We start from the raw sequence: 13,436 nt of genomic DNA, 5'->3' as shown, positions 1-13,436 counted from the left end.
GCAAGGGTCCCTGGTTCGAGCCCGGGTTGGGGTGAAGAGAGGGACGGAACCTACACTGTTACATTTGCATGAGTGTGCGTAAATTTAAGCACAACGACCGTGCGTACACACAGTGCCAAAGTGGTGGAATAAAGGAACTGCTTTCAAGCATAAAATGGGGAAATATGTTTAACATTTGTGAAATTGTTAAGAGTAGCCTATAAATGAAATAATTTTTCTATTTCATTGTAAATTCCTGAAACTTATCTTGACGGTAGATCATATTATTTCAACACATCAGTTCGTGTGTTAGATAATAATCCTTATAAAAGTACAGTAACTTGTCAAATTAGAGGAAAGTGTGAAAGTGAAGCCATTGTTAAAATACAAAATACTGCAATAATGGGAAATATTGCTCAGACTTTTTTTTTTACAGAAAGTACAGATTTGCTCATCAGATATCGTTTACCAAAACCAATCTTATAGGATCTTTGCAATGATTTAAGACCTACTTTAAAAAGGCAAACATGCCATTCCGGTTCATATCTAAGTGCTTTCCACACTAGGGTTTTTGGCAACGGGCACTTTTCCGTGGGAGTTTGCCGATTCGCATCTCACAGCCCTCAATTAGCCAATGTTTTGGGTGCAATGGTCGGCAAAACGAACAGTAACACATGCAATTTCCATACACCATCGCACAAAGTTTTTTATTAAAGTGGGGTTTCTTTGCCATGATGCCATCCACGGGTTTCCAAATATGAACAGAATAGATGGCACCTACATAGCCATAAAAGCACCATACCAGGTTAGCATTTTGGGGGGAGTATGATATTTGTGCGTCTTACTGTCACTCATTATTCATGATTCATTCAGGATTATCCGTAATCATGGTAATAGCCACATCCATGTAGAAGTGTTTAGAAATATATTATATTCTTAATTACAATAAAAGTGACTCCAAAATGACAAAACATTATTTATCATTCATTTCTATTGGGCACAAAATGATCTGAAACACAACCGATGACAAGCCTACCCATAACATGATGCAGCCACCACCATGCTTGAAAATATGAAGAGTGGGACTCAATGATGTGTTGTGTTTGATTTGTCTCATACATAACGCTTTGTATTCAGGACATTAAGTTAATTTCTTTGCCAAAGTGTTTTACTATGTACAGGTTTCCTTTTCACTCTGTCAATTAGGCTATTATTGTAGAGTAACTACAATGTTGTTGATCCATCTTCAGTTTTCTCCCATCACTGTCATTAATAAAGTCAACATTGGCCTCATGGTGAAATCCCTGAGCGGTTTCCTTCCTCTCCGGCAACTGAGTTAGGAAGGACGCCAGTATATTTTTAGTGAGGGTGTATTCATAAACCATCTACCAATAGGTGCCCTTCTTTGCGAGGCATTGGGAAACCTCTCTGGTCTTTGTGGTCGAATCTGTGTGTGAAATTCACTGCTCGGCTGAGGGACCTTATAGATAATTGTATGTGTGGGGTACAGAGATGAGGTTGTCATTCAAAATTCATGTTAAACACTATTACTGCACACAGAGTGGGTCCATGCAACTTATTATGTGACTTGTTAAGCACATTTTTACTCCTGAATGTATTTAGGCTCACCGTAACAAAGTTAATTAGCGTTGAAGACTTATTGACTCAAGACTTCTCAGCTTTTCATTTTTGTAAACAATTTGAAAAACCTAATCCCAGTTTTACATTATGTGTGTAGGCCAGTGACAACGATTCTTAATTTAATACATTTTAAATTCAGGCTGTAACAACAAATGTGGAAAAGTCAAGGGACGCGAATAGTTTCTGAAGGCACTGCATTTGTTTCTGTATAGAGTTTTTGTCTTTGAACACCCCTAAAATCATTTCTACGTCATCAAGTTCGCCACCCCCTATCGCGTCCTTTGGTCTGCCCGGTAAGGAGATCACGTGAGCCAGGTTGTGCCTTTTACCCAGTCTGCCCTGTACTGCCACAGCAGCATAACATTTGCTTAACACTTGATATACATCATCATCACTAGAGTTGGGCAGAATGGACAAAAGTCCGTATTGTCATAAATAGCCTGAATTGATGCAATAACGATAAACAGAATACATTTGCAACATTCATGTGCACCAAAGTGTATTTATTTATTATCCTTTAAGCTACTACTACTAGATTGATGGTTGTAGCCATGAAGTGTCCCATTTATTAATAATCACCAATATTAGCAAACCTATTTCATTTCAAACTCCACATTTCTCTAGTAATATTACTTATCGTAATGAATAATATCACCAAAATGCCTGCTATAAGTGATGGTATGGTCGGTGTGATAGTTTATGTTCGAGCTGGGACAATAAACTAAGGACAGACAGACAGAGAGAGACAGAGAGGGACACAGGGAAAGAGACGGGGAAAGAGACGGGGAGCGAGAGACGATTGCGGTTCCAAACAGCTGTTGCATTATTTGCAGGCGGGCTGTAAACAGGGCCTCGCGCATGCAAGTCGGTGCGGGACAATCCTCCAGTCAGCATGACCGCCAACAACGGCGACATTGTGTGGCCCGTGCTGTCACTGGAGAACAGGCGACGGCCGCTGAACCAGACCATTCATCCCTGTCCAAATTAGGACTAAATAGGCCTTTTATGTCCCCAGAGAGGCAGGATTGTAGTAACAAGGATGAGCATATTTGTCACCTTCCACCTTATCCCAACTCCTTTCTTTGAATCAAATCAAAATATAATTGTATTCGTCACATGCTTCGTAAAGAACAGGTGTAGACCAACAGTGAAATGCTTACTGACATCCTATTATACATTTGAGGTTTGAGAAAGCCATGCCTCGATGTTAATATAGATTTGATTTGGGAATATAATATCATCTGACTCGAATTTCTTCTTTGGCTTTAAATTCTTGGCTGCAAATGTGATGGAACTGCCTTGCCTCAAAAAAACGGGCCTGCTGAGGTGAGAGGGAGTGCGAGGTGGTGGCAAGGTGTCATAATCAACATCCTCTCCCAATATTCTAATTCGCTGAGATCATGAAAATATAGGCCAAATAAATAATCCACCTTGCACAAAAGCAACATTAGAAGGAAAATATAAACACAGTCAATGACGGACCAAGGACAGACCGGGGATGGTTGAAACGTAATTCTGACCTGTATTCGCCATTCATTGAAATAAGAACAAATTCAATTACATAAAATTAGGATATTTATCGTCACAAATTTAAAAATAAATGTAGGTCCTGTGCCAAACAGTCGGTCTCTCATTCCAGTATGAGTTTTCCAAGTCTCTCTCCCCGGCGCTGTGGGTGCTATACAGTGGCATGTCTCTCTGTGGGGAAGTGATTCGTGCGCTTGGGGCTTCCGCGGAACTAAAAGCTCTGTGAATCAGAGAGGAAAAAAGGTCTCTCCGGTTTCAGAGCAAGGTCCCGGGAGGCCCATGCGGAGGCACAGCTTCAATCAAACCATGACGTCTCCTCCGGGAGCCGTGCAGTGCGCAGAAACAAGATCACTCCCGCCTCTCCGCTGTGCGTTCACTTTTGTTCTCACACATCGCATGAACAGCCAAGAGCGCAGCGGTGGCTTTGGGATTGTTGTTTTATTCAGTAAATCGACACCACAAACAATAACAAGTGTGACAGCCTAAAACGGGCGGACTGAAGCTTAGTCTCAGCAACGCTGTAACCAGAAAGCATTGCCTAATATACTCTGGGCTACAATCAACCGCAGGGCAACATAATGACATTGGATGTACCAACACAAGCTCAAAATAAAACGTCACATTTCGCCATAACTGCAGCATGTTAATATATATCTATATATTATTTATATCTGAACCATGATATACCATGAAATAATAAAAAACTGTTATTTTTAATAGCTAGGTCATCGGCCTGCAGACATGATTTCTCACTCCCCCATTTAAAAATACAGAAGGTTGAAGTACCATATCGAACCAAAGTCAGGTGACACAGACGTGGTTAACTGCATGGTCATACAGGATTATATTGACATATCAGCGCATGGATTCCCCCTCGCAGATCCATTGATTTCAGACGATTACAAAGCGACCCAACATGGGTTTGGAAAAGCGTTGAGGTTGTCCCTGTACGCCGCCGGTTATCATCTCCACGCCTCCCTGCGCGGAGCCTTTGAGACACCGTCACAAATACGAGATCCATCAAACGGCTGGGCAGTAGCCTACCAGCTCCGAGTATAGAAGCTGCCCTCGGGTACTTTAATTCAGCTTTATTTAACTTGGCAAGTCAGTTAAGAACAAACTGTTATTTACAATGACGGCCTACCAAAAGGCCTCCTGCGGGGACAGAACACACACATCACGACAAGAGAGACAACACAACACTACATAAAGAGTGACGTAAATCAACAACATAGCATGGCAGTAACAGGTACAGGTCAAGGTAGGAGGCTATACCCTCCCAGATCCAATCATTTAAGGGGAGAAACGCAAAACTGGCATAAGATCAATGTCTAGGCAAACTTCATTCTAGTACATAGGGTTATGAAGTCCCTCGGACAACCTGCCCATATGGACATGATGGTCGTGGTATAGTGCAGGGTTTAACTCGCCCCCCCCCCCCCCTCCACCCTCAAATATCCCACTCATTATCATGCTTTGAGTAATTGAAATCAGCTGTGTAGTGCTAGGGCAAAAACAAAAAGGTGTACCAAGGGGGGGGCCCCAGGACCAAGTTTGGGAATCCCTGGTATAGTGTATGTAGCGGAGAGATCAGTCCTTCTAGCATGACGACCTTTTGTTACGCGTGACGGCGAGCTATTCAACCAGGCTCGCAACCCGTGATGTTGAAAAGGTTTGCCAAGAATGCAAGCTCTATAAACCTTGGTGATTCTCCCATGTCTGTTGAAGTTATTCATAAACTTGTGGCGGCTACAAAATAGCGTTCACACAAAATAACTTCAAATACTCCCCTAAACAGACTCTCTCTCTGCGCGCGAACGGACACCTGGGGAATGGATCAGCACGGGTGATCTCTTCACCCGAGCACAGTGGAAAGTGATGCACAAAACAGTCCAATGGCATGCTCTAAAAAATGACATGCAGCCTGATCAAAATGTAAAGTAGCGGGTTTAGGCTTTATGAAGTTTAGTAGCCTGGGTGGAATCAACTCCGTGGTCGAAAGGAACCCTAGGTCTGCTGCTGATTAAACGACAATGTTATTCACTAACACAGCTGGGTGAAGAACGGGTCGTTTTCTATGGGTCATCCAGAAACTCTTATCCAGACTGTCTTTCAATAATCCCACAAAGGAGGATACAACAACCACTTAATGTGCCCATATTTTGTAAATAAAACACATTTTTAAAATAAGGGTCACTCACAAGCAATCACAATAGTTATAAAGATGCTAAGTGTGCCTCATTACGCAAAGAACCGTCTGGAATAGTCCCATACGGTGGCATTATCCAACAAATCGATAAGATTTGGCTAAACAGAAAACCTCCCACACATGCTGTGTGTGCGCGCTCATGCTGTGAGGAAGACCACTCAAGGTCTGGAGGAAGGCAAACACACCGCTTGTCATCCCATGGTAAGGCTTTTGGAATTAATACCTGGTTCATATTAATTATCTTGTAGGGGTACAACAAATAAACAACAATCCCTCTTAATGCTTCCTTACCAGTACTGCACGATATTCAGCACTAACAGGGGAGTCTCAAACATCAACTAACATGGAAACCAAACTACTGTTCTCACTCTTCAAGACACACAAGACTTTCCATTTCTTTAACTGTCTCAAATGTAAGGTTCCCACTTGCTTCTACTATGATTCAGTTCGCACAGACCAAAGCCTTCTCTGTCCAAAACCAGCTCTTAATAATTTTCCCCCCTTTCAGGGTAGGCCTACTTATGATCATTGCTGAGTCATGTCATGGGACAATAGCAATGCACGCTCTCACTGACGTTGGCCCACTGCCTATTGGTCTATATGAAGTGATCACTTATCTGCCACAGTGATGGGGAAACACTATGCTAGATATCTCAGTTTCCTTACCCAGCTCAAGGTAGTTGGAGAAAGAGTAGGCCATGGGGAGAATCTCAATTGCATACTCCTTGCGTCATCTCTCCTCGCCTCCTTCTCAAAACCGATTTTAGAGAAAGCCAGAGGTCCCTCCCCTCTGACCTTCTCCTCCAATGGGTTTTGTGAAGAAAGTGAGAGAGGACGCCAGGAGTATGCAATTGAGATTCTCCCCATGGCCCGTTCCTCCTTGCATAGTAGCTATAGGCCTAGGGCCCTAGGCTATATGCTCAGGCAAGCGAGGTATAGCCTACTTAGGAAGTATATGCTAAACAGGATGTGGGTGTTTGTGTACTATAGTGGTGTCTTTTTTGTATTACCAGAGAGGATTTGGTCGACTCTAACATTCTAGATCCGTAACTAACCTCGCCAATGAGCTGGAAACAATGAGGTAGGGAACATCGATCCCCAATTAGTGTTCTATCACTGCATGCGCTGAGAAAACATGCCATGGGGCTTTGGCTGCGTGCGCAGTAAGAACATGGACAACAGGACTAACAATAGCCAATACAAATATCTACCAAAAATTAGGTTAAAGGAATTTGCTGGTGCAAGGTGGTGATTTAGGCCCTAAACAGCCAGGGAGGCAAAAAGCCCTGCAGCCTGTTTCCCAGATCAGGTTGACACCCTGGAGGACTGAAGTGTTTTCAGTGCGTTTCTCCAATGAGAGATCCCGTGTGTGGTATGAAGGTCTATATGCAGCATTCGATACAGTTTCTATCTGTTCCGCACATCTCGCACTCTACCATTCCGGGTCAACTAGCTCCCCTCTGTACCTCACACTCCCACTACAAGTACTAAAAAAAACACAGTGTTGAACCGTATGTAAACGGAACAATCCGCTCCTCTTGGCAGGGCGAGGCTGTATTCCGTAACCTTGTTTAGCGCGCACACACACACACACACACACACACACACACACAGATTAAAAACACTCGATTCAAACACTCGATACACGCTTCGATCTTTTGAAGAAAATAAGATTAATTTAGTAGCCTAGCCTAATTAACAAAGAACAAGTATTATCAGTCAATTTCCATCCAACCATTCTTGGAACCGTTCGCTGACCCGACTGCTGACAGCGAAGCCTCGTCCTGACCTTCCGACGCATCCGTCTCTCCTGGTTGACAGCACTGCCCCTGTCGCCTAGCCCAGGGCCGAATGACTAAACAACCAATGTTATTTATCAACCACATGCCACTGCCCCGCCGAAACACACAAAGACCACCCTATGCGCTATTCTTAGAAGTTGCCATTCCACTCTCTCCCCCTTCTCTCACACACGGAGATCAAATCACTCCGAACCTGTACTAGAGCTGTAGACAATTTTCTTCGTATTTGTATGCTTACACTTCTGAGATTGACAGTCAGGTTGGAAAAATCCATCTATGTCGCAGTCGTTGTGGTGACCATTCACACTATTGGCTATCCTCTCATAAGCGGGGAGACCAAGGTTTACAATTCAACAGTGGCAGACAGAATAAAACACCAAACGTCTTTATTGCCCACATAATTGTCTTACCTGGCAGTTAGCCGCTAATTCCAATCGTCTGCTGTCAACTTGACGCCTTTTTCCAGTTTTTTCCCCACAAGTTGTTCACGGCTCTGAGCAAAGATCCGTGCGTTGAGTTTAGGATTCCTTTATAAAAGCATAGATATCCATCCCTTCCCGGGCCAGCGAATATTCAAGTCGTTGGATATAAACATTCAGAAGTGTTTCTTACTGTGTATTTAGTTATCAGTCAATTATACCAAATGTTACACTCGGTGCTATTTTCAAAACACTTTTTTAAAGAGAAAATGTCGGCAAAAATCGACTTCGTGTGACAAATCCCGAGAAAGATTTTCAATCATTCTTTACAGAACGACCCAGAGGCGTGGTAACGTACCGTTTAGCAGAGCGCAAGCATACAGGTGGCGAGGTCCGCGGACTCCAGAAATTAATTCAGCTCGGTCGTAGGCAGCGCCATGTTGGGTTCTATTTGAACACGCCGTTTCAACGCTCTTACTTCCACTCTCGTCATTCCCAATCTATTCCAAAAATACTATTTATATCCTGCGATATTGTGAGAAAGGTCGGAATTGTTTAACTTTCCGTCGTTTTTCATCTTAAAGCTCTTGGTAGCCCCGTTTGCGGAGTTGCTGAGGACACCAAACGGTACACGCGGGAGCGCGGAGCGGAATGAGTGGAGTGTTGTACTGCGAGAGACTCTCCCAATCTCAGACTCTACCCAGAAGGCCTGTCGGGAGACCGCAATTACCATAAACCTCCAGCGCACACACACACCGCGCTTTGGGGCAAGCGTGTAAAACAAAATATGAGCGAGAGACAAGAGTAAGGTAAAAGAGCAAAATTAAGTGAAAGGTAGACATTTACTGAGGGATGACAGCATAGCGTAATGGAAGGCTCAGGCAGAGAAAGAGAGTGGGATAAGGAAAGTGAAGAGGTAAAATATAGGATTATGATAGAGAGAGAGGGAAGTGGGAAAAAAACGCAAGAGAGAGAACCAGATCTTCCAAGTTCAATAATGAGCTGTTAAATTCTGGCACCTGAAGTCATTTTTACGTTTACATTTTAGTAATTTGACGCTCTTATCCAGAGCTTCATACAGGAGCAATTAGGGTTAAGTACCTTGCTCAAGGGCACATAGACAGATTTTTAACCTAGTCTGCTCAGAGATTCGAACCAGCAACCTTTCGATTACTGGCCCTCTTAAGCAGGGCCGTGTGTGTGTGCGTGTGTGTGTGTAAAATATCTGAGACCTTGGGTGTGAAGACAGTAAAGGCTGTGCTGTCATACACAGTGAACTAGATGGGCAGATGTCTACTTCCTGAGTTTGAGGCCAATGTAAGGAAGATTGGAAGATTGGCCTTTACTACCTACGATATTAAAACATTATCTTACAATTCACTCTCAAATATGCAACCCCATCCAGATACATTGAAAGGGGATGGCCATGGACAATGGAGTGTACATGTTTGGGTTCAATATTGCATTTAGCAAAGGCATGCCATGCAGTGAGTTGGAGAAATGTGATGAAGAAGAGAGAGTGACCCAGAAAGAGGAAAAGGAGGAGAGGAAGAGAGACAAACCCAGAAAGAGGAAGGAAGGGAGGGAGTGAGACATTGTGTTGGTTGAGACTCATCTGTTAGGTCTCAGTGGCAAATATAGGAGAGGAAGCTAGGGATATCCAGCCTAGCCGGAGGTCTGGTGTGGTCTGTGTATGTGTGAGAGAGAGCGAGAGAGGGGTGGGGGGAGAAGGAGGGGAGGAGAGTTGGCAGGGGAAAGTCTGGGTGTATTTTATGCAGCTGTTGAGAGTAGGAGTTGAAGAATCAGCACCAGACACACTCTCTCTCTCTCTATCTCTCTCTCTCTCTCTCTCTCTCTCTCTAACACACCACCCACACATTGAAAAACCATACAAATTAGTCCTTGAAGGCAAACTATCAAGTAACTGTCAGGTGAGTCCGTGAATGTTCTTTAAACTAGCTGACTGAAGTCAGAGAGAGAGGCAGAGGCTGGGGCAGGAGAGAAGGAATCAGATAAGACATTGAGAGAAATAGAAAAAGAGAATGAGATGAGAGAGAGAGGGGCTGAGAGTGCTGCATTACTCTGCTCTGTAATCAGAGCCGTCGGCCCTGATTTTTTAAAACTTTTATCACACACACACACACACACACACACACACAATTACTAATTACTATGAGAGTGAGTGGGGAATCCTGAACAGGCTGGGCACTGCAGTGGATAGCTTCTGTGTTACAGGCTCCAGGCCAATCCTGCTGTTTAGTGTGTTTTATTATGCTGATCTTATTATTAACTGTTTTTCAACATAATGTTTCCGCCATCATTTCCTATCACCGAAACAACTTCGGGGCACCAGCTTCACTGACCTCCATTTGGATGAAGATTTCTGCTTCAATGAGTCAGCAGCTCTGGACGTTATGCTTACCCCAGACCAGGCCCTGATCCCAGGACTCGAAAGAAGAAGCTGCAGCAAAAGAGAAGCAAGCTAGGCGGCATCATGATTAGACTACGTTGACGAGCATCTAGGCCGCCGTTGCCAAACGTACAATCACTAAAGAACAAACTGGACGAGCTCTGTTCAAGACTATCAACGGGACATGAAGAACTGTAATATGGCTGAACAAGGACATGGATAATATATACCTTGCTGGCTTTTCCATGCGTGGTCCAGATCGGACGGCAGCCTCGGTTAAGATGAGAGGTGGAGAGGTGTGTCTCTTTGTTAACAACAGCTGGTGCGCGATCTCTAATGTTTTAGAAAGTCTCGAGTTTTTGCTCGCATGAGTTAGTATGGTCTACAGCTTATCATGAGGTATTCTATTTACCAAGAGAGTTTATCTATATTTTTTGTAGCTGTCTATTTACCACCACAAACCGATGCTGGCACTTAGACCGCACTCAACGAGCGGTATAGGACAATAAGCAAACAAGAAAATGCACATCCAGAGGCGGCACTTTTTGTGGCCAGTGATTTTAATGTAGGGAAACTGAAACCCATTTACCTAATTTTTACCAGCACTTCACCTATGCAACTAGAGGCAACAAACTCGAGATCACTTTTACTCTACACAGAGAAATGCATGAAAGGCTCACTCACGCCCTCCCTTTGGCAAATCTGACCATAACTCCTCCTTCTTTTTTAGGGGTAAGATACAGTATACATATATATTTTTTAATAATATAAAATATACACATACAAATGACAGCATAAAAACATCAATGACATCACCCTGCCCAGACCCACCTGCTCACACCCCCATCTCCAGTGCCTGCATCACTCTCCGCCACATGGCCTCAAACTGCACCATTTTGTTTCTCTCCGTCGCCCACGCATTTGGAACATTTAGATAATAAAGCATTTGACCTTTCCATTGTGTTAATGATGGAGGATTGGTTGATTTCCAGTTTTTAAGTATACGTTTTTTTCAAGATGATTGACAAGAAAAGTATCTTCCGACACATTGGCTATCTCACTGCACTCTTATGTCATGTCTTGAAATATGCAAACAGATGGATTAAAAGTACAGTACACTTATATTGTAATATTTCTGACAACCAACTTTCTAACTCCGCTCCTATCTTTTGGACATTATAGCATTCTTAGAAGGCATGGATTATTGAGTAATTGTTAGTTTTACACTTAAGACATGACTCTGCCGTTGTGCTGTAGAATTTGTTAATTTTGTATTGTGTAATAAATTATATAAACTCAGCAAAAAAAGAAACGTCCTCTCACTGTCAACTGTGTTTATTTTCAGCAAACTTAAGATGTGTAAATATTTGTATGAATATAAGATAAAACACCTGAGACATAAACTGAACAAGTTCCACAGACGTGACTAACAGACATGGAATAATTTGTCCCTGAACAAAGGGGGGGTCAAAATCAAAAGTAACAGTCAGTATTTGGTATAGCCACCAGCGGCATTAACTTCTTTGGGATAGGGGGCAGTATTTACAGGCCGGATAAAAAACGTACCCGATTTAATCTGGTTACTACTCCTGCCCAGAAACTAGAATAAGCATATCATTAGTAGATTTGGATAGAAAACACTCTAAAGTTTCTAAAACTGTTTGAATGGTGTCTGTGAGTATAACAGAACTCATATGGCAGGCCAAAACCTGACAAGATTCCATGCAGGAAGTGTCCTGTCTGACAATTTGTTGTCCTTCTGTTACATCTCTTTTGAAATTACAGCATCTGTGCTGTAACGTGACACTTTCTAAGGTTTCCATTGGCTCTCTAAAGCCGCCAGAAAGTGGAACGGGGTGTCTGCTGTCTCTGGGCAAAGTATAGGAGCAGAGTTTGTAAGTGGTCAGCCTGGGGACAGTGAGACTGGAGATGCGCGGTCACGAGAACTCGCCATGTTTTTCTTTCTCTCTTTGAATGAATACAACGTTGCCCGGTTGGAATATTATCGCTATTTTACGAGAAAAATAGCATAAAAATTGATTTTAAACAGCGTTTGACATGCTTCTAAGTACAGTAATGGAATATTTTGATTTTTTTTGTCACGAAATGCACTCGCGCGTTACCCTTCGGATAGTGACCTGAACGCACGAACAAAATGGAGGTATTTGGATATAACTATGGATTATTTCGAACCAAAACAACATTTGTTGTTGAAGTAGAAGTCCTGGGAGTGCATTCTGACGAAGAACAGCAAAGGTAATCCAATTTTTCTAATCGTAATTCTGAGTTTAGGTGACCCCGAAGTTGGCGGATGTCAAAATAGCTAGCGGTGATGGCCGAGCTATGTACTCAGAATATTGCAAAATGTGCATTCGCCGAAAAGCTATTTTAAAATCGGACATAGCGATTGCATAAAGGAGTTCTGTATCTATAATTCTTAAAATAATTGATGTATTTTGTCAACGTTTATCATGAGTCATTTTGTAAATTCACCGGAAGTTTTCAGTGGGTATGCTAGTTCAGAACATCAAATGCTAATGTAAAAAGCTGTTTTTTTATATAAATATGAACTTGATTGAACAAAACATGCATGTATTGTATAACATAATGTCCTAGGAGTGTCATCTGATGAAGATCATCAAAGGTTAGTGCTGCATTTAGCTGTGGTTTGGGTTCATGTGACATATATGCTTGCTTGGAAAATGGCTGTGTGATTATTTGTGTCTATGTACTCTCCAAACTCTCCAAACTCTCCATGAGTTGGACCACAGAGTGAAGGAAAAGCAGCCAACAAGTGTTCAGCATATGCGGGAACTCCTTCAAGACTGTGTGAAAAGCATTCCAGGTGAAGCTGGTTGAGAGAATGCCAAGCGTGTGCAAAGCTGTCATCAAGGCAAAGGGTGGGTACTTTGAAGAATCTCAAATATAAAATATTTTTGGATTTTTTGAACACGTTTTTACAACATGATTCCATATGTGTTATTTCATAGTAGAATGTAGAAAATAGTAAAAATAAAGAAAAACCCTTGAACGAGTGTGTGTGTCCAAACTTTTGTTTTATTTCATAGTTTTGATGTCTTCACTATTATTCTACAATGTAGAATAAAAATTAAGAAAAACCCTGGAATGAGTAGGTGTGACCAAACTTTTGACTGGTACTGTATGTTGAAGCTCTACATTGTTACATTTTTATTGTGTTTAAACAAGTAATACATTCCTCATAAAGAATTAGACAGTTGTGCTGGCATCTGACAGCATTTACCAGTTATATTCTTTAAGAATTAAAGGGTAAATAAGGCTACAAGAATTGAAATGACTCCCAGATTGATTCCCGAAATCAGAATATACCTTTATAGCTGGTATCAGGACAAGTTAGCCATTTACCTAGCAAGCACATGCTAGCAATGTTGCAAGCTCTAATAGCAGATCGTAGATCTGCATACCAATAC

At 42.3% G+C, this 13,436-nt stretch overlaps 1 protein-coding gene across 1 annotated transcript in view; it reads right to left on the bottom strand.

Moving 5' to 3' along the window:
• Positions 1–8,250, bottom strand: part of LOC106586712 (BCL-6 corepressor) — a 100,705-nt gene extending 92,455 nt beyond the window's left edge. The window contains 1 exon segment of the mRNA XM_014174269.2: positions 7,569–8,250. The gene's annotated coding sequence lies outside the window, so the exon portion shown is untranslated.
• Positions 8,251–13,436: the final 5,186 nt, after the last annotated feature.

Source organism: Salmo salar, chromosome ssa25 (genome assembly GCF_905237065.1).
Source record: "Salmo salar chromosome ssa25, Ssal_v3.1, whole genome shotgun sequence".
NCBI classification, from domain to species: domain Eukaryota; kingdom Metazoa; phylum Chordata; class Actinopteri; order Salmoniformes; family Salmonidae; genus Salmo; species Salmo salar.
This window is presented reverse-complemented; position numbering and strand designations above follow the sequence as displayed.